At 45.0% G+C, this 22500-nt stretch overlaps 1 protein-coding gene across 3 annotated transcripts in view; it reads right to left on the minus strand.

The window, feature by feature from the left end:
• The window catches only part of FAM124B (family with sequence similarity 124 member B), a 71693-nt gene extending 53137 nt beyond the window's left edge, over positions 1 to 18556 (minus strand). For 2 of the 3 annotated variants that reach the window (XR_006388770.1, XR_006388771.1), the window contains exon 1: positions 18470 to 18556. The gene's annotated coding sequence lies outside the window, so the exon portion shown is untranslated. Of the gene's footprint in view, positions 1 to 9068; positions 9189 to 18469 lie in introns of those variants that run through there. The other variant, XM_044290772.1, reaches the window with a different exon arrangement.
• Positions 18557 to 22500: the final 3944 nt, after the last annotated feature.

Raw genomic sequence — 22500 nt, forward strand, 5'->3', positions numbered from 1 at the left:
ATCTCGTTGCAGCTCTGGGACTAGCCGGTTTGACGCACATCCCTTGCTTGGCGCATGTGCTGAATTTGGTGGTGCAGAAGTTCATTCACAACTACCCCGACATGTCAGAGCTGCTGCATAAAGTGCGGGCCGTCTGTTCGCGCTTCCGGCGTTCACATCCTGCCGCTGCTCGCCTGTCTGCGCTACAGCGTAACTTCAGCCTTCCCGCTCACCGCCTCATATGCGACGTGCCCACCAGGTCGAACTCCACCTTGCACATGCCGGACAGACTGTGCGAGCAGCAGCAGGCCATAGTGGAGTTTCAGCTGCAGCACGCACGGGTCAGTCGCACTACGGAACATCACCACTTCACCACCAATGACTGGGCCTCCATGCGAGACCTGTGTGCCCTGTTGCGCTGTTTCGAGTACTCCACCAACATGGCCAGTGGCGATGACGCCGTTATCAGCGTTACAATACCACTTCTATGTCTCCTTGAGAAAACACTTAGGGCGATGATGGAAGAGGAGGTGGCCCAGGAGGAGGAAGAAGAGGGGTCATTTTTAGCACTTTCAAGCCAGTCTCTTCGAAGTGACTCAGAGGGAGTTTTTTTGCAACAGCAGAGGCCAGGTACAAATGTGGCCAGCCAGGGCCCACTACTGGAGGATGAGGAGGATTAGGATGAAGCATGGTCACAGCGGGGTGGCACCCAACGCAGCTCGGGCCCATCACTGGTGCGTGGCTGGGGGGAAAGGCAGGACGATGACGATACGCCTCCCACAGAGGACAGCTTGTCCTTACCCCTGGGCAGCCTGGCACACATGAGCGACTACATGCTGCAGTGCCTGCGCAACGACAGCAGAGTTGCCCACATTTTAACGTGTGCAGACTACTGGGTTGCCACCCTGCTGGATCCACGGTACAAAGACAATGTGCCCACCTTACTTCCTGCACTGGAGCGTGATAGGAAGATGCGCGAGTACAAGCGCACATTGGTAGACGCGCTACTGAGAGCATTTCCAAATGTCACAGGGGAACAAGTGGAAGCCCAAGGCCAAGGAGCAAGAGGTCGCCAAGGCAGCTGTATCACGGCCAGCTCCTCTGAGGGCAGGGTTAGCATGGCAGAGATGTGGAAAAGTTTTGTCAACACGCCACAGCTAACTGCACCACCACCTGATACGCAACGTGTTAGCAGGAGGCAACATTTCACTAACATGGTGGAACAGTACGTGTGCACACCCCTCCACGTACTGACTGATGGTTCGGCCCCATTCAACTTCTGGGTCTCTAAATTGTCCACGTGGCCAGAGCTAGCCTTTTATGCCTTGGAGGTGCTGGCCTGCCCGGCGGCCAGCGTTTTGTCTGAACGTGTATTCAGCACGGCAGGGGGCGTCATTACAGACAAACGCAGCCGCCTGTCTACAGCCAATGTGGACAAGCTGACGTTCATAAAAATGAACCAGGCATGGATCCCACAGGACCTGTCCTTAACCATATATTATTGTACTCCAGGGCACTTCCTCATTCAATCCTATTTTTATTTTCATTTTACCATTATATTGCGAGGCTACCCAAAGTTGAATGAACCTCTCCTCTGTCTGGGTGCTGGGGCCTAAATATATGCCAATGGACTGTTCCAATGTTGGGTGACGTGAAGCCTGATTCTCTGCTATGACATGCAGACTAATTCTCTGCTGACATGAAGCCAGATTCTCTGTTACGGGACCTCTCTCCTTTGCCTGGGTGCTGGGCCTAAATATATGACAATGGACTGTTGCAGTGGTGGCTGACGTGAAGCCTGATTCTCTGCTATGACATGCAGACTGATTCTCTGCTGACATGAAGCCAGATTCTCTTTTACGGGACCTCTCTCCTCTGCCTGGGTGCTGGGCCTAAATATATGACAATGGACTGTTACAGTGGTGGCTGACGTGAAGCCTGATTCTCTGCTATGACATGCAGACTGATTCTCTGCTGACATGAAGCCAGATTCTCTGTTACGGGACCTCTCTCTTCTGCCTGGGTGCTGGGCCTAAATATATGACAATGGACTGTTACAGTGGTGGCTGACGTGAAGCCTGATTCTCTGCTATGACATGCAGACTGATTCTCTGCCGACATGAAGCCAGATTCTCTGTTACGGGACCTCTCTCCTCTGCCTGGGTGCTGGGCCTAAATATATGACAATGGACTGTTCCAATGTTGGGTGACGTGAAGCCTGATTCTCTGCTATGACATGCAGACTGATTCTCTGCTGACATGAAGCCAGATTCTCTGTTACGGGACCTCTCTCCTCTGCCTGGGTGCCTGGGCCTAAATATATGCCAATGGACTGTTCCAATGTTGGGTGACGTGAAGCCTGATTCTCTGCTATGACATGCAGACTGATTCTCTGCTGACATGAAGCCAGATTCTCTGTTACGGGACCTCTCTCCTCTGCCTGGGTGCTGGGCCTAAATATATGACAATGGACTGTTGCAGTGGTGGCTGACGTGAAGCCTGATTCTCTGCTATGACATGCAGACTGATTCTCTGCTTATATGAAGCCAGATTCTCTGTTACGGGACCTCTCTCCTCTGCCTGGGTGCTGGGCCTAAATATATGACAATGGACTGTTACAGTGGTGGCTGACGTGAAGCCTGATTCTCTGCTATGACATGCAGACTGATTCTCTGCCGACATGAAGTCAGATTCTCTGTTACGGGACCTCTCTCCTCTGCCTGGGTGCTGGGCCTAAATATATGACAATGGACTGTTCCAATGTTGGGTGACGTGAAGCCTGATTCTCTGCTATGACATGCAAACTGATTCTCTGCTGACATGAAGCCAGATTCTCTGTTACGGGACCTCTCTCCTCTGCCTGGGTGCCTGGGCCTAAATATATGCCAATGGACTGTTCCAATGTTGGGTGACGTGAAGCCTGATTCTCTGCTATGACATGCAGACTGATTTTCTGCTGACATGAAGCCAGATTCTCTGTTACGGGACCTCTCTCCTCTGCCTGGGTGCTGGGCCTAAATATATGACAATGGACTGTTGCAGTGGTGGCTGACGTGAAGCCTGATTCTCTGCTATGACATGCAGACTGATTCTCTGCTGACATGAAGCCAGATTCTCTGTTACGGGACCTCTCTCCTCTGCCTGGGTGCTGGGCCTAAATATATGACAATGGACTGTTGCAGTGGTGGCTGACATGAAGCCTGATTCTCTGCTATGACATGCAGACTGATTCTCTGCTGACATGAAGCCAGATTCTCTGTTACGGGACCTCTCTCCTCTGCCTGGGTGCTGGGCCTAAATATATGACAATGGACTGTTACAGTGGTGGCTGACGTAAAGCCTGATTCTCTGCTATGACATGCAGACTGATTCTCTGCTGACATGAAGCCAGATTCTCTGTTACGGGACTTCTCTCCTCTGCCTGGGTGCTGGGCCTAAATATATGACAATGGACTGTTACAGTGGTGGCTGACGTGAAGCCTGATTCTCTGCTATGACATGCAGACTGATTCTCTGCTGACATGAAGCCAGATTCTCTGTTACGGGACCTCTCTCCTCTGCCTGGGTGCCTGGGCCTAAATATATGCCAATGGACTGTTGCAGTGGTGGCTGACGTGAAGCCTGATTCTCTGCTATGACATGCAGACTGATTCTCTGCTGACATGAAGCCAGATTCTCTGTTACGGGACCTCTCTTCTCTGCCTGGGTGCGTGGGCCTAAATATATGCCAATGGACTGTTCCAATGTTGGGTGACGTGAAGCCTGATTCTCTGCTATGACATGCAGACTGATTCTCTGCTTACATGAAGCCAGATTCTCTGTTACGGGACCTCTCTCCTCTGCCTGGATGCTGGGCCTAAATATATGACAATGGACTGTTACAGTGGTGGCTGACGTGAAGCCTGATTCTCTGCTATGACATGCAGACTGATTCTCTGTTACGGGACCTCTCTCCTCTGCCTGGGTGCGGGGCCTAAATATATGACAATGGACTGTTCCAATGTTGGGTGACGTGAAGCCTGATTCTCTGCTATGACATGCAGACTGATTCTCTGCTGACATGACGCCAGATTCTCTGTTACGGGACCTCTCTCCTCTGCCTGGGTGCCTGGGCCTAAATATATGCCAATGGACTGTTCCAATGTTGGGTGACGTGAAGCCTGATTCTCTGCTATGACATGCAGACTGATTCTCTGCTGACATGAAGCCAGATTCTCTGTTACGGGACCTCTCTCCTCTGCCTGGGTGCTGGGCCTAAATATATGACAATGGACTGTTGCAGTGGTGGCTGACGTGAAGCCTGATTCTCTGCTATGACATGCAGACTGATTCTCTGCTGACATGAAGCCAGATTCTCTGTTACGGGACCTCTCTCCTCTGCCTGGGTGCTGGGCCTAAATATATGGCAATGGACTGTTACAGTGGTGGCTGACGTAAAGCCTGATTCTCTGCTATGACATGCAGACTGATTCTCTTCTGACATGAAGCCAGATTCTCTGTTACGGGACCTCTCTCCTCTGCCTGGGTGCCGGGCCTAAATATATGACAATGGACTGTTGCAGTGGCGGCTGACGTGAAGCCTGATTCTCTGCTATGACATGCAGACTGATTCTCTGCTGACATGAAGCCAGATTCTCTGTTACGGGACTTCTCTCCTCTGCCTGGGTGCTGGGCCTAAATATATGACAATGGACTGTTACAGTGGTGGCTGACGTGAAGCCTGATTCTCTGCTATGACATGCAGACTGATTCTCTGCTGACATGAAGCCAGATTCTCTGTTACGGGACCTCTCTCCTCTGCCTGGGTGCCTGGGCCTAAATATATGCCAATGGACTGTTGCAGTGGTGGCTGACGTGAAGCCTGATTCTCTGCTATGGGACCTCTCTCCAATTGATATTGGTTAATTTTTATTTATTTTATTTTTATTTTTATTCATTTCCGTATCCACATTTGTTTGCAGGGGATTTACCTACATGTTGCTGCCTTTTGTAGCCTTCTAGCTCTTTCCTCGGCTGTTTTACAGCCTTTTTAGTGCCGAAAAGTTCGGGTCCCCATTGACTTCAATGGGGTTCGGGTTCGGGACGAAGTTCGGATCGGGTTCGGAACCCGAACATTTCCGGGAAGTTCGGCCGAACTTCTCGAACCCGAACATCCAGGTGTCCGCTCAACTCTACTTGTAATCTGTTTTTTGGGGACTTAACGGAATGGAAGGTTTTAAATGGAGCCGATATTGGAGAAATGGGTGTGACCACTGAAAGGGTGTGGTTACTGAGGGGTGTGGTTACTGAGGGGTGTGGTCACTGAGGGGCGTGGTTACTGAGGGGTGTGGTCACTATGGGGCGCTGTAAAGCTTTCTCGCACAGGGCGCCTAAAGGCCTAAGGCCGGCCCTGAGTTCTGCGCCCTGACCTTACATGCCAGGACACAAATATGAGGCGCTGCATTTCACCCAAGGAACGGCTCATTGTAACGTTGAGGTAAGTTGAATGTAGTCTTGTTTGTTAATGTGTTTTATATAAAATAATAACAGTTCTTGTTAATTTACTATACATACATGTCTATGTAAAAGCTCAAAAAGGACCCTGGCCCTTTAATAACATGTATAAATGTTTATTCATTTGAGTTACACATGCAATTAATCTATCAAATTACTGGGAATGTTTTCTATTGAACAAACGGTCCCATCGAATGATTCATAAAGTAGCATGTGTGACTCCAATTATTAAAAAATGCGTTAAATTTTGATATGTACGTGGTGTATTTTCGGTATAAATATTACATATATATATATATATATATATATATATATATATACAATCAGAAGGGACCGGCTTTGCACGGGTATATTTCAGCTATTGAATTTCATGTTTCTATGTGTTGTGCAAACATATTGACAGTATCCCCCATAACAGTGACCTGTACAGCACCCGCCCCACTGTCTGCAGAGCCATGTATCTAATCCTATCCTGTGTGATACTGTCTGCTCTGTACATACATACACACATACACTCAGCTTTATATCTTCGATATATGTGATTGTTTATATGTAAAAGCTTGATCAAAAGTATCAGTCCAAGTCTATTTTAAATAATTATTTATCTGTCTTTTTGTTTTAGATTTCTGGCAACCGGTAATTCATTTGCATCACTGCATTTTGAGTTCCTGCTGGGCGTCTCCACGATTTCTGGAATTGTTCGTCAAACATGTCAAGTGATTTGGCAGCGACTCCGGGACACAGTGATGCCAGAGCCCACGGCTGAGGATTGGATTAGAATTGCTGAGGGCTTTCATCTTGATGCGCAGTTTCCTAACTGCTTAGGGGCAATGGATGGCAAACACATACGTGTTAAGAAGCTGACCTGACTCTGGGTCCCGGTATACAACTATAAGCAATACTTTTCTGTAGTGCTGTTGGCTTTGGCAGACACTACATATAAGTTTATAATTGTGGATATTAGGGCCTATGGGAGCACTGCAGATGCACGCATTTTCAGTTCTTCTAGATGGAGTGAGAGACTTCGTGCCAACCAACTTCCCTTCCCAGAGGCCAGAAGTCTGCCCGGTTCTGCAGGACCACCGGCACCGTTTGTAATTGTGGCTGATGAAGGGTTTGCTTTGGCCCCACATGTCATGCGACCCTTCCCCAGACGCAACCTGGATGACAAACGACGTATATTCAACTATCGGCTGACAAGAGCCCGTCGGTATGTTGAGTGTGCATTTGGAATACTTTCTAACAAGTGGAGAGTATTCCTGTCATCCTTACAGATGGGCCCGGAAAATGCCACGTTAGTTATTTAAGCATGTGTGATCCTGCATAACTTTGTCAGGATTCATGATGCTCCCTCAGATGATAGTTTGGAGGAAACAGGTACATATTCTTCTTCATCTGGAGGATTGGACGTCACTCGTCATGGCTGGCCTGGAACTGCAGGACTTGCTGTTCGAGATCTCTATGCCGAGTACTTCGCTAGCCCTGAGGGTGCATTACCATGGCAGATGGACGCAGTTCAGGGCAGACTGTAATAGCATGTGGTCTCTGTGTATTTTTTTTTTATTTTTTAGACAGGTTTCATTTGATTTGTGATAGATAGTGTAGGGACTCGCAAGACAAAGAGGACACTTGACGTGGGCTTGTTGGCTGGGATTGATTATAGGACCAAATATGTTTGTTTTAATTTTTCCCCTTTGCAACAGCACTGGAAAATGTTTCCGTGTATATATATTTTAATTAGCCACAGACATATTTTTCCCTACTTTAATTCTCTAATACCGCTTGTATTACCCCATGACACATGTATTTAGATGGGTCTTCTTAATCAATCTCGCTAAATATATCAGAATCAATTTCTCCCAGATTCAAGGCATGTGTAAATGCCACCCCTCTAGCTGTGTACAAAGTACAAAGGCCATCATGACCTGACACCATACAGCTCTAGTTCCCCAGCACTGCTTGTTTATAGAGTATTCGTTTTTAGGTAGATGTGTTGCTGCAGGTTGCCCATCCACAAAAAAATGGCTGTGAAGGCACTGTCCAAGGTACCATACCATACCTGTCATAATTAGATATAATTTATACATTTGCCTTTCTAAACTTGTGCGAACTTTTAAATTAAAGTTGTGTATCAAATTTGGCAAACAGTTTTTTAAGCTATGTGTGTTTTTGAATAAATCACTTGTAATGAAACAATGTGTAGTGTTTAAAAAAAAAATTACTCCAGGACATGTTAAACATGTTTAAAGTAACAGATTATTCATCTTTTGACCAATAAAAATAAAATTTAGCTTACATGTCAGCAGTCATAAAATATTGCAAATACATTTCAAAAATTAACTGTCAAATAAACCAACTGTGCTTGGTTGCCCACCAACTGGGGCGGGTTGGCCACCAACTGTGCCTGGTTGCCCACCAACTGGGGCGGGTTGGCCACCAACTGGGCCATGGGGGTGGTATTCAGGTTGGCCACATTTGGTCTCGGTCCTGTGAATACAGGGGCTGTGAACTAGGCCCTGGCTGTGGATGAGGGTGGCCATAACTCGGGCTGGGCTGGGGAGGAGGGTGGCTATAACTCGGCCCGGGATGGGGATGAGGGTGGGCATAACTATGGCCAGGCTGGGAATGTGGTTGCCCATAAGAAGTTGCAGGATGGTGATGTCGGGGGCCATAAGTATTTGCTGGGTATGGATGTGGGGGGGCATAACTAGGCCCTGTCTGGGGCTCACTGCGAGACGAGGAGCTTGTGCCTGATTGCTGATCCATTTCCAGGTCCAGTAGCCATTGCTTCATGGTGTCCAGGAGGTCATGTTAATCTCACTGATCCAGGGGAGAATCCATCATTGCTGCTAAAGTGGACATAGCACTCACAAACATCCTTAATTTTAGGGGTGTCTACTGTTGGATAAGGGGAGCTAGCCTCTCCTCAACGCTTTCACTCCGCCTCTGGCACTGATATTGCAAGATTTCACCGTCTAGTGTTGCTCTAGGATCTGTGCCAGAGACAGAACTTACTCTTTGCCCCCTTCTCCGACGTGGCTGTGTGGTTTGGGCTTCTGGGCTACTTATTGAGTGTCCACCAGCCTCTGTGGCTGACTCATCTCCTGGCAATGGTTGGTCATCTTGCTCCTGAGTACTTTGACCCGCAGCAGCTTCGTCTTCCGAAGATGATTGTGCCAGGTCTGCAGCATCTTCAAGGCTGTCTACGGTTCTTGTATTTAATCAGACATGATATATCTGCCTAGTAGTGAAGCCACTTCACTTGTTCAAAAAAATAAATAAATAAGGAAATGACACGACTATATCAAGCAGCCATGCTCAACCGGCGGCCCTCCGGGGTTTGCTAAACTACTACTCCCATAATTCCGTCACAGTCTAAATCCATCAGGCCTACAGCATGGCATTGTGGGAGCTGTAGTTTGAATCCAACTGGAGGACAGCTGGTTGAGCATCTCTGCCCAGCGTGTAAAAATTTGGAGGATTACCAATACATTGCACATTTAGGGGACTAGTTACCTTTAATACTTTAACCCATCCTTGTCAAACAAAAAACATGTACTACCATTATACACACAGAAAATAAAATATGTTCTTACGGCCTCAGATCAAGAATAGGCTTTAGAAATTGGCGCTGACGGGTCTAAAGGTATGGCCTCTTCTTCAAACCACCATCTCCACTGTGGCCATGTGCAGATGCCAGCTCACGCCGAAACTGGTCCCGGCAAGACTGCCATCGCGTTTTTACTTTACGGACTGTGAACCAAAAAATAAACATATATAAGCATACACACATTACTAAATATAGTATATTTTATATAAGAGAATTCCAATGATGCAATTTTACAGGACCAAGTGCATGTACACACTCAAAGGCAAAATCACAGCATTTTAATATTTGAAAAAGTCAGCAATTGCAAATTACATCCAAGCCTACACAATGTGCGTGTCATACAATGCTCTACTACGCTGGATTATATGATGAGTTACATGGGGGCTGGTGATGGCAAAAGTATCTTAAATAAAAGGGACATGCACATTGTAGGAGCAGTGACACAAATGGCTAATCTATATCCACAGGTGTAGCGAATATTCATATATAGTTCCGATAATGCACTAGGTGCAAAACTACATTAAAACTCAAACATATGTGCAAATAATTTGTACGGGTTCACTACAGAAGTGGACTACTTGCCCATAGCAAACAATTCATTTTAAAACTAGAGTAGTTCAAGTTCAGCATAACAATAATAACTTTTATAATTGAAACTTAGCTAGGGGCAACTTAGCGAGTTCGTATGATACACAAGTTAACATAATTTAAAGAAGAACATATTGGCCAGGTAAGCTCTTACCTAATTGTGTCTGCTTTTTGGTGTTTGCCTGCTCCCATTGTAACGGCAAGATGGTCTGGGCCACTTCATCCCAGGCCCGCTCCTTGGCTACGTTATCGTGATAAACATCACTCCGGGTGTCCCATAACTCAGGGTGTTGTTGGATGACTGTAATGAGCCGTTCAACATCCATCCTCTCCAAACTCTGACAGCTCATGAAATTCAGGCCTTTTTAGGCCTCAACATGTGACCAGCCAATGTATCCAAACACGCAGCACATGGCAAAAGTGGGTTGGGCATATTAATATAAAATCACGGATCCGCAAAAACGGATGACATACGGAGGCGTTCCGTATGCATTCAGTTTTTTTTGCAGACCCATTGACTTGAATGGAGCCACGGACCGTGATTTGCGGACAAGAATAGGACAAGACTCAAAATCTAGCAGAACGGAATTGCGGACATACGGAAACAGAATGCTCACGGAGTACATTCCGTTTTTTTTGCGGACCCATTGAAATGAATGGTTCCGTATACGGACTGTATACTGAACGCAATAAACGGCCCGTATACAGAACGCAAAAAACGTTTGTGTGAACAAGCCCTGAGTCTGTTGTTCTGCTAATTTAGTCTGTTGAGCGGTAAATCTTTGTTTGTCTTTTAGTCTGACCATATAGCATTTGGGCAGCACAGATTTTTTGGGTCGAGCCATAAGAAATATGTGTGTAGTTTTTCTATGTTTCCTATTATAACAGGGAAGGGTCATGGTCATCATCACTAATACTTTTCCTGTATTGAAAATTTCCCTTGCAAAACTTACATGGGACACTTAGCCTCAACTATAAGCATAGGGTCTCGACCAAATGTATTCCCTTGGCTAGGTCTTTTCCTGACATTATATTGCAGCTATCTGGCTTGTGATGGTGGGTTGTATATATATATTTTTTTTTTCTAAAAACATTTTTTGCCTTTCATTAGGTACTAGTAAATGAGGATTCAGGGTCTTTTTGTTTCATTAGAAATATTATTATAAAGAAACATATACAATAAAGAATCTGATCAAAGTAGATTGTCATTGAGTACACTGTTCATGCAGGGAACAACTGCTCTGGGTACCAAGTGCACAAAGAAACTGAACTCTATTGAAAATGTCCCTTGCTCTGGCACTATACATAAGTATGCATAGTGAATGACTTTTATATTTGAATTCCCAAAGGACATAAAGGCTAAGGTTAGTTGCAGACTAGCGTTAGAATCCTCCAGCAGGCTGTTCTGCCAAAGAAACAGCCTGCCAGAGTTCATCATATCCAGTGTAGCGGGAAGGGGCTGGAGGGCCACCAGGCCCCTTTGACTATACCGGGACCTAGCAGAGATCCGGCCTGTTTCCAGGATTCTGCCAGGTAAAAGCCAGGATCTCCACCATTTCCCATTATAGTCTGGCAGTGGGTTCTGGCAGGGAAAGACAGCATCCAGCTATGCCTGATACGATAAAGTCCGGCAGGCTGTGCCTCTGCCAGAACAACCTGCTGAAGCGTGCAACTATCATACACAGCCATTAGGGCTGGCATAGAGATATATGTGGCTATATGCCTCTGATTTCATATAGAAAAATACAAAGTTTCCATCTGAACCTGACAAGAGAAAAGATAACATTCTGACAGACTTTGGATGTATAGAGGCTTTTCCATAAATACGGCACCCCATAGAGTCTCTATAAAAGTGCATGTAGGTCATACAGACTCCATTCCCATGTATAGGAGCCCTAAGACAAAGGGGTTCATTTATCAAAGACCGGCTATTCCAGTTCTGATAAGCCATTCTTCTCTGGGGGATGCAGTGCCTTGCAAAAAGTATTCACCCCTCTTGACTTTTTTTCGTATTTTGTTAATCTGAATTTTATGTGGTGGATCACAACACAATAGTCTAAGTTGGTGAACTGAAATGAGAAAAATATATAAATAAAACTATGCGTATGTATGCACCCCTATTGTTAGGAATCCCATATAAAGCTCTGGTGCAACCAATTACCTTCAGAAGTCACATAATTAATGAAATCATGTCCACCTGTGTGCAATCTATGTGTCACATGATCTGTCAATACATATACAGTGGGATGCGAAAGTTTGGGCAACCTTGTTAATCGTCATGATTTTCCTGTATAAATCGTTGGTTGTTACGATAAAAAATGTCAGTTAAATATATCATATAGGAGACACACACAGTGATATTTGAGAAGTGAAATGAAGTTTATTGGATTTACAGAAAGTGTGCTATAATTTTTTAAACAAAATTAGGCAGGTGCATAAATTTGGGCACCACAAAAAAGAAATGAAATAAATATTTAGTAGATCCTCCTTTTGCAGAAATTACAGCCTCTAAACGCTTCCTGTAGGTTCCAATTAGAGTCTGGATTCTGGTTGACTGTATTTTGGACCATTCCTCTTTACAAAACATCTTTAGTTCATTCAGGTTTGATGGCTTCCGAGCATGGACAGCTCTCTTTAAGTCACACCACAGATTTTCAATTATATTCAGGTCTGGGGACTGAGATGGCCATTCCAGAATGTTGTACTTGTTCCTTTGCATAAATGCCTTAGTGGATTTTGAGCAGTGTTTAGGGTCGTTGTCTTGTTGAAAGATCCAGCCCCGGCGCAGCTTCAGCTAATTCCTGGACATTGGTCTCCAGAATCTGCTGATACTGAGGGGAATCCATGCGTCCCTCAACTTTGACAAGGTTCCCAGTCCCTGCACTGGCCACACAGCCCCACAGCATGATGGAACCACCACCATATTTTACTGTAGGTAGCAGGTGTTTTTCTTGGAATGCTGTGTTCTTTTTCCTCCATGCATAACGCCCCTTGTTATGGCCAAATAACTAAATTTTATTTTCATCAGTCCACAGTACCTTATTCCAAAATGAAGCTGGCTTGTCCAAACGTGCTTTAGCCCACCTCAAGCGGCACTTTTTGTGCTGTGGGCGGAGAAAAGGCTTCCTCTGCATCACTCTCGCATACAGCATCTCTTTGTGTAAAGTGCGCCAAATGGTTGAACGATGCACAGTGACTTCATCTGCAGCAAGATGATGTTGTAGGTCTTTGGTGCTGGTCTGTGGGTTGACCCTGACTGTTCTCACCATTCGTCGCTTCTGTCTATCCGAGATTTTTCTTGGTCTGCCACTTCGAGCCTTAACTTGAACTGAGCCTGTGGTCTTCCATTTCCTCAATATGTTCCTAACTGTGGAAACAGACAGCTGAAATCTCTGAGACAGCTTTCTGTATCCTTCCCCTAAACCATGATGGTGAACAATCTTTGTCTTCAGGTCATTTGAGAGTTGTTTTGAGACCCCCATGTTGCTAGTCTTCAGAGAAAATTAAAAGAGGAGGGAAACTTACAATTGACCCTCTTAAATACTCTTTCTCATAATTGGATTCACCTGTGTATGTAAGTCAGGGGTCACTGAGCTTACCAAGCCAATTTGAGTTCCAATAATTAGTTCTAAAGGTTTTGGAATCAATAAAATGACAACAGCGCCCAAATTTATCCACCTGCCTAACTTTGTTTAAACAATTACAGCACACTTTCTGTAAATCCAATAAACTTCATTTCACTTCTCAAATATCACTGTGTGTGTCTCTTATATGATATATTTAACTGACATTTTTTATCGTAACAACCAACTATTTATACAGGAAAATCATGACGATTAACAAGGTTGCCCAAACTTTCCCATCCCACTGTACATACCTTTTTTGAAAGGCCCCAGAGGCTGCAACACCTAAGCACTACCTAACACCCTGCACTGGAACCTATCAGCTACATTATATCTCTAACCTTCACTGACTATCTCCCCCTAACTATCTGTATTATATAACTAACTATCTAATGTAATTGGATGAGGAATAGGATCCAGATGAAAGCACAGAGCACAGCAATGTCACTGCTCTCTCTCTCAGAACTGCAAAAAAACTGCAGAAAATGGCTGCTGGGGAGTTTCTTATATATAAGGGGTAAGCAACTTTCCTATTGGTTGCTAGGGATGTTGCTAAGCTCTGACAAAGATATTGCAGCCTTCTCATTGGCCCACAAGCAAGAAGGGAGGTTACTGATGAAAAAAAAATCTAGAATATTTGTGATTACGAATATATAGCTATAATATATATATAACTATATTCTACATCTTTGCGATAATAATTTGCGATTAGAATATTCACGATCAACACTATTAATTACATAGTATGGTAGTTATAGAAACAAAATAACTTGTTCAGGCTATGCCGTTAGCTCTATTTATTATAATTATGGAAATAGCAGAGCACCGGCCTGCCCCGCAGCTTCCGGAGCCCAGTGAACTAAGGCCTAAGCTTGGAAAACGGAGAGATGGGAGGAGGGTTGGGAGATATGTGTCTGTATCCCATTTGGAGATAACATCAGTGAAACAAATGGCTGTCCCATTTTCTCTCTTTGGTAAAGGTATGTCACAGTCCCTCCCATGACAGAGGAGAAAAGATTGGAGAAACTTGCGGCACGTGAGGGTATCTGACAGTCTCTCTGTTTTCTCCTTTCAGTTTGTGTTTGGTAATGACCACACCTCTTGTCAGATGCAGCTTGTAGTCATTACAGAGGCCCTTTCTAGTTCTGACCCCCAATGCTTACCATGCGGTTGATATTTCCTGCTGGAGTTGGTTGAGCTGGTGTATTGTTCCTTTGGATCTTCTGCTCCTCCATTCTGCTTTAAGTTAAGTGCATTTTGTCTTGCATTTTGTTGTTTGCTTGTGTGTGTTGTTGTCTAGGTCTCAGGGAGACGCTGGTTCCTTCATCTGGGAATGAACCAGTAGTCTCATTCCCTGCCACCATTCCTAGGGCCTTACAGGGTCTTCAGGGCCTAGGTTCCGGTGTATGAGTATTTCCACCTTCAGGGTCTACTCATACTGGCAGGAATCAGGGAGAGGTCTAGGGATTCCTAGCATGTCACCATCTCTCTCCCTTAGCTTTAAGGCCTCGACTCCGGTCTATTCCTTCTGTGTGTCATTTGGTGTTATCCCCCCCCCATTACCCGTGACATGGTATTATTAAACCAGCAGATGTCATAAGATCAAAATAAACGATCAAAGATGTAGCATCTTGTTAACGACGAAAATTTAGATAATCGTTCGTACTTGCGGTCATTACTCGTTCGCTTTTAAATCGTTCCTTGTTATTACATGTAAAGATGGGAGACAGATGATTGGTCAAAAGGTATGTATGAGATCATTAGCAAGTAGACAACTCTATATTATATGAACAGATCTATTAACGAGGAGAGATAATTATTTAGCATCATGAAAGATCACGATGGACGAGAAACAAGCGACTTGTCAATCATCTTTCAATCGTTCATACTTATTACATCCCATGATTCTCGTTCATTATCGCTCGCATGCACGAATCTGTACAATATTCACTCTCCATGTAATAGGGTCATAAATTACAAGAGAGGTCTGACAAGTAATGTGATCTGATTCACATGTAGCATTATAGTCGAGATTAAAGGGGTTCTCCACGAATTAAGAAAATGAAAATACTTAAATATTACTTTATTATAAATATATTTCCAAATACCTTTAATTAGTTATAATGGCTTGTTTTGTCTGGGGAGAAATGATTAGAAGAAACAAAATGGCCGCTGTCCTATTAGTACACATTAAACCTGTCCTAATCACACAACAGGACAAGTTACTTCACAACACTGAGGTAAAGAGCTGCCTCATCCTCCTCTCTGCTCTGCACTCCTTGTCAGGGATTATGTCCCTGAATACAGTTAAATATGATATTTAGCTGAATTTCTGTGGGAATGGAGTTCATAGGGAGACATGAAGTACAGAGAGAACGGAGAGGACAGACTGTGGTAATGGAGACTGCATACAAGTGCTGCTGCTCATTAGCCACATCTGCTCATGAACTCAATTCCCAGAGATTCAGCTAAAGATTTTATCATCTGTATATTTAGGATAATAACCCCTGATAAGTAGAAAGGAGTACGAGGCAGCTCTATAGCTCAGTGTTGTGAAGTAACTTGTCCTGCTGTGTGATTAGGACAGCTTCTGTGTGCACTAATAGGATGGTGGCCATTTTGTTTCTCCTAATGATTGCTCCCCAGACAAAACGAGCCATTATAACTAATGTAAGGTATTTGGGAATATATTTATAATGAAGTAATATTTAAGTATTTTCATTTTCTTAATTCCCAGAGAACCCTTTTAAATATCTTCACAAATCTTCAAAATTGCAAACAGAAATTCTTAGAGACTGGAATTTGAGTAAATACTGAAGAATGCTAAATAATAGAACAATCCATGACTACTAATAATACTAAGGTTATAAGTGGTCTGGTGTATGACTGCTGGGTAAAATGCAGCTTGTGGACACGTCACATAAACATAAACATATATTAGTAATATTAAGATAATAATTGGTCTAGTGTATGACTGCTGGGTCATGGGCTGCTTGGGGACATGTCACATCTGAGGCCAGTCATCTGTGCAGGAAATTGACAGATGGAGACTGAAAGTCGAGTGTCTGGGATTATATGTAAAATTAAAAAAAAGGACAACCCCTTTAAGGTTTGTGCCCTCATCTCACCTGACCCCCTAAGCCTAACCACACATCAGAAAGATGGTCACACATGTACACAGATCTCTCTATGGGCTTGGCATCATGGAAAGAGGGACACACACCACCTCTCCACCCCTGAGATACACTTTTCATGCATCTGATGAAAAATCATTCTCCCGATTCCAATGTGATTTTACCAGTCACACCAACTCAGCCTAGGTAGAGGCCTGCAAGGTAAGAAGTGAAATCTCTGTATGGGGCATAGCTTTGTTTGGACAAAATGTACATGAGATGAAATTACAGTCATTGAGTTAACAGGTTTCTGCCATAATTTAATCGAGAAGTCTGCAGATGCTCAGGCCACACATACTTTTTTTTATCAAGCTCCCTGTAACTGTTTCAGGCTCAAATTTTTAAGTGTTAAAAAGGGTATGAAAACTGCATACTGTGCAACTTATTATTTGAAGATTCCAACATTAAACTGCCAGATTTTGTGGCAGATGATCGCTAACGAGCTTGGGAGGCATATCATAGGACTTAAATCTCATTCACGCGTCAGTGTTTTGGTCAGTGATTTCCATCACTGATTGTGAGCCAAAACCAGCACTGTTCTGTGTTTAGAGCCGCACCTGGTTTTGGCTCATCACTGACCAAAACACTGACGTGTGAATGAGGCATTAGAGAAGCAGGATGGTCGTTTCAATTAATTTGCCCACCATCTAGGCCTTTCTCACCTCGCTGTTAGGAGGTGTCAGAAAAAGTGGTTACTTGAGAGCATTACACACAGCGTACAGGCTCCAAATAACCTAGACTGGCCACCAGTAGAGTGTATCATTTGATATGCTGACAAGCACAAGCAACTCTCTCAGTTTTTTGTGCACCATCCAGACACAGGTGACACCTTCATTACAAAAAACCCATGTCTCTGTCCGGACGATTTCCAAGCATTTAGCAGAAGGAAATTTGGTGTCATGGCACCCATTATGTGTCCTGCCATTGATGGCTAGCCACCGTCGCCTTCATCTGCAGTGGTTTTGAGAAACCTGTACCACTATGGATGGGATGCAATGAATCCCGGTTCTGTTTCTGATCCCATAATGGCCAGGTTTGAGTACGGAGGCTTCATGGTGATTGTTTTAATCCTGCCATTACTTTGGAGCAACACACTGCCCCAACTGCTGGTGTGATGATCAAGGGAGCCATCACATACCAGTTGGTCAGCCCTAGTAGCAATACGAGGGACACTAACAGCTCAGTGATATGTGCAGGACATCCTGCAGCCACATGTGTTGCCTCTCATGGCAGGGCTTCCAAATGGCATTTTTCAGCAGGACAATGCTCACCCATGGACAGCAAAGTGTTCCCAGGAATGTCTCCTCCAGATGGCAACACTACCTTGGCCTGCCCTATCACCAATCGAGATCTACAGGCCTAGCTACAACATCTGTGGGCAAATGTTCTGCAGCCCACCATACAGAACCTGTATGCCTCCATGCTCAACTGTATGTCACCTTGTATCCAGAGGACAGGCGGCCCAACAGGTCCTAGGGTCTCAATTTTTTTGTTTTCCCCAAATAAACTTATCTGTTCTCTCTAGTATCGTTATCACTTACATATATTATCATTACATTCACACATAGAAAGTTTTATTCCATTCCAACAACGCCTTCTTGATGTGTTATTTTTTTGTTAATGAGTGTAATACTACAGTATATAGATGTGGCAGAGCTTACTTTGCCATTGGACCCAACCTACAACATTAACTTAACCCTAAATTATTGTGATATCTTGCATAATCACACAAGTATAAAGATACAGTATATTCAGAGTATTTTCAGCCTGTTACACCTGCATGCTGACAAAAATGTATGGACAAAAATAATCTCCCAATTACTTTATGCTCATCTTTAAATTTACAGTTTAGGAAGAACAGGACATGTGGTATCTACGTTTATAAAGGTTCATGGGCTCTAAAATATGTAGATATATGGACCAAGTTATACATCACCATTGATGACTCTTTCCGTACAATGGTTCGCATATTAACCATCCCTTTCAGGAATGTAAAGCAGTACCTGTTCATTTTCCGCTCATGTATTTCTTAGTCCAAAGGCTGTGTTGTCTGAAGAGCTTTTCTTCTCCTCTTACATGCCGAAAGTTGGCTACTGTATAATGTGATACAGGAAATGTGACGGGGCAAGAGGTAGCTTCCCTTTCTCCCTGGCAGTAACGTCATACTCCTTGGCAACACTACTACAGTCCTATCTCATGTCTGCAAGGGCATGACACTGGCACAGGAGGCTGGACTCCCTAGAGTTGTCTTTGTCTTGACCTTATGGCTACCTAAAAAGACCTGACATTGACTTACCGGCAGTGATGTTGGATGAAAAGAAACACAGAAGCTGTTATCTGACAGCCATTGTGTGTTCTCTGCCTGGCATGAACATTTTGTGGACACCTCTACAGAGTAAAAAAATTATGTTTTCCCTTACAGACAGCAGTGCTCAAGGCTGCATGTCTGTGCAGAGGGCTGCACTACTGCCCCTTTCACTTAAAGGGGTTCTCCAGGAATGCTTCAAAATGACCTCCAGCAACCTGTCCTAGAATGTGATTTGGATTGGCTGCCTCCACTTGCAGAGGGGGAAGGGGCAGGGCATCACCATAAAACTACACTGATCCTGCCATGATGACATATCGTAGGCAGGATCACGTCATTACCATCTATTGTAGAGCAGTGTAATGAGCCCCGACCCCTCACCCTCCTAGACAGGTGTGCAAGTGGAAGCAACTGTAACAGCGGCTGCTGTGCGCCACTGTTCCCCTGCTTACCACCGAGGTCCCGGGCGCCATGTTCAGCGGTGATCTGTGCTTCCCATTCACCGCGGGATCCGCTCCACAGTTTCCTCTCAGCCCTTGTCACAGCCTGCTTGCTGCTTGTTTCCTGCAGCACTTCCTTAAGGGTCGTCACGCGTCACTTTCTGGGCTTTATGGGTTAGGTCATGTGACCTCTATGACCAATCCTAGCCCTCCTGCACATATATAAGTGGCTCAGCCCCTTTCCCAGATGCCTCAGTGTCAAGGTCCTTGTGTACTGATATCCGCTTGTGTTCCTGACTCGTACTTGTATTCCTGGATTCTGCTACCAGTTTGATTCCTGCCTGCTTGTCTTGACTCTCCTGTTGCCGACCCAGATTGCCTGACCTGTACCTATGCCGCCTGCCCTGACCTTTTGCCTGTCTGACTTCACCTCTTCCTCATTCTTCGGTCCTGCACTGTTGCTCCTGGTAACGACTCCACCTGCTGACAACATCTGTACCTCTGGTACCTTTCTCATGTACCTCCTGGACCGCCTGGACCAGCTGCCTCGTGTGCCTATCCTCCTCAAAAGGTAGCGACCTGGTTTTCCCTTCGGGAAAGTCTACCCCACCATCAGGGGTACTGTGAAGATCGAGGGGTTCACTTAGACAATGCCCTTAGAGGAGGTAGGACACGTGGCACAGTGGGTTCACACCCGCTTGTGTGCGACAGTTTACTGAGGCATCTGGACCCCGCTGGTCACCCCAGGCCTGTTGTTCAGGAATTGTTACATAAAGTGAGGCGTCAGAGAAAACGTCAAGATATCATGATGCAGTTCATGCAAAATGTTGCTGCTCGTCTGGATGCCATCTGTTCTCCAGATACTGCAGGGTCGCCAGTCGCTGTTACTCCTGCAATTCCCACATCGGTGAATCCGGATTTGTGTGCCGCTGGTGTACAACTCCCTCTGCCATCACGCTATGGTGGAGATCCAAATGCCTGTCGTGGATTCCTAAACCAGTTTCCCACTGAGTGGTCCAAGGTTGCCTTCATTGTGTCCCTGCTGTCTGATGAGGCCCTTGCTTGGGCAAATCCTATTTGGGAACATGGAGGTCCAGAGACCACTAATCTGCAGTCTTTCCTGGCTACCTTCTGGCTAGTCTTTGAAGAGCCCGGCAGCACGTCATCCGCTGCTTTAGCTCTGCTGCGTCTACGAAAGGGTTTCTCGTCTGTGGGTCAGTACGCCATCCAGTTTCGTACCCTGGATGCTGAACTTGCATGGAAAAATGAGGCTCAACTGGTGGTGTTCTGGGAGGGCTTTTATGACCGGATTAAGGATGAATTAGCTGGTCGCGATCCGTCTACTCTGAATGACCTGATCACCTTGGCCATAAGGATAGATATGCGTTTCAGGGAACGTTCGAAGGAGGTCGCATGCACCAGAAGACCACCTCGTTTGGCTCCATCCTTCCAGAGGCCGGTTCTTTCTCTAGTGTCCACCCCATCTAAAGAGCCCATGCAACTAGAGCGCATTCGATTGTCTAACCATAAACATTTATGCAGCAAAGCAGAGAACCTGTGTCTGTATTGTGGAGGCAAGGCCTACTTTGTGCGTAATTGTCCACAGAAGCCTGGAAATGTTAATGTCTAGGATCAGTTGGAGAGTAGAGATGTCTCGAACTATTCGCCGGCGAACAGTTCCCGGTGAATATCGCATGTTCGGGTTCGCCGCGGCGGGCGAACATATGCGATGTTCGGTCCGCCTCCTATACATCATCATTGAGCAAACTTTGACCCTGTACTTCACAGTCAGCAGACACATTCCAGCCAATCAGCATACCCTCCCTCCCAGACCCTCCCACCGCCTATCAAAAAGCAAGGACAGCATCCATCTTAGATTAATTCTGAAGCTGCAGTGTCACAAAGTTGTAATCGCAATGCGATTAATACAGGTTATATTAATCGCATTGAGATTACAACTTAGAGCTGGATTCCTAATGGTTATATTGATAGAATATAACGAAGATTGAGAATATAGTGCTATATTCGTTGTCAATTCTAGCAATACAACCATTAGGAACTCAGATCTAAGTTGTAATCGCAATGCGAATAATGCAGGTTATATTAATCGCATCGCGAATTCAACTTAGAGCTAAGCTCCTAATGGTTGTATTGCTAGAATTGACGAATATAACGAATATAGCACTATATTCTCAATCTTCGTTATATACTAGCAATGCAACCATTAGGAACCCAGCAGCTCTAAGTTGAATTCGCAATGCGATTAATGTAACCTGCATTAATCGCATTGCGATTACAACTTAGATCTGAGTTCCTAATGGTTGTATTACTAGAATTGACAACGAATATAGCACTATATTCTCAATCTTCGTTTTATTCTAGCAATACAACCATTAGGAACCCAGCAGCTCTAAGTTGAATTCGCAATGCGATTAATATAACCTGCATTAATCGCATTGCGATTACAACTTTCTCAAATCCGACAGTACATTCTAGCATGGAGCCGTTCCCATGGTGATGCAGAAGCTCTAAGTTGAAAGCGCAATGCGATTAATTCAAGTTCTATAAATCGCATAGCGATTTCAACTTACCACACTTTGCGTCAACTACGTAATTTTCCATGGGAGTTTTGCCATGGATCCCCCTCCGGCATGCCACAGTCCAGGTGTTAGTCCCCTTGAAACAACTTTTCCATCACTATTGTGGCCACAAAGAGTCCCTGTGGGTTTTCAAATTCGCCTTCCTATTGAAGTCTATTGCGGTTCGCACGTTCGCGAACATTTGCGGAAATTCGCGTTCGCGAACGGAAAATTTTATGTTCGCGATATCTCTATTGGAGAGGTGGTCGTAGACAAGGAGAAGTCCTCTTCGAACCTTTCAGTTCCGGTGACTCTCTCTCACAAGGGAGTCACACTGTCTGTGCCTGCATTCTTGGACTCTGGGTCAGCCGCTAACTTCATTCAGCAACTCTGGTCCATCAGTACCGGCTTCCTACAATCTGTTTAGAAAAGCCTCTGTCAGTGGCTTCTGTAAATGGACTGCCACTCCCTAAACCTGTGCCCTCTGTTACTATGCCCCTTAAGTTGCAAATAGGGTTCAGCATTCAGAGATGATCTCCTTCTATGTGCTGCCAGCGTCATCCGGTTATCCTTGGTCTTCCTTGGCTGCGTCAGCACACTCAAGTTCTGGACTGGCACTCCAGTCAGATTCTGCATTGGGGATCTTCCTGCGAGTCTACCTGCTTTTCAAAGGTTGAGACCCTGCCTACTCATCGTCCTTATGATTTTCC

The sequence above is a fragment of the Bufo gargarizans genome, chromosome 4 (genome assembly GCF_014858855.1).
Source record: "Bufo gargarizans isolate SCDJY-AF-19 chromosome 4, ASM1485885v1, whole genome shotgun sequence".
Taxonomy (NCBI): Eukaryota; Metazoa; Chordata; class Amphibia; order Anura; family Bufonidae; genus Bufo; species Bufo gargarizans.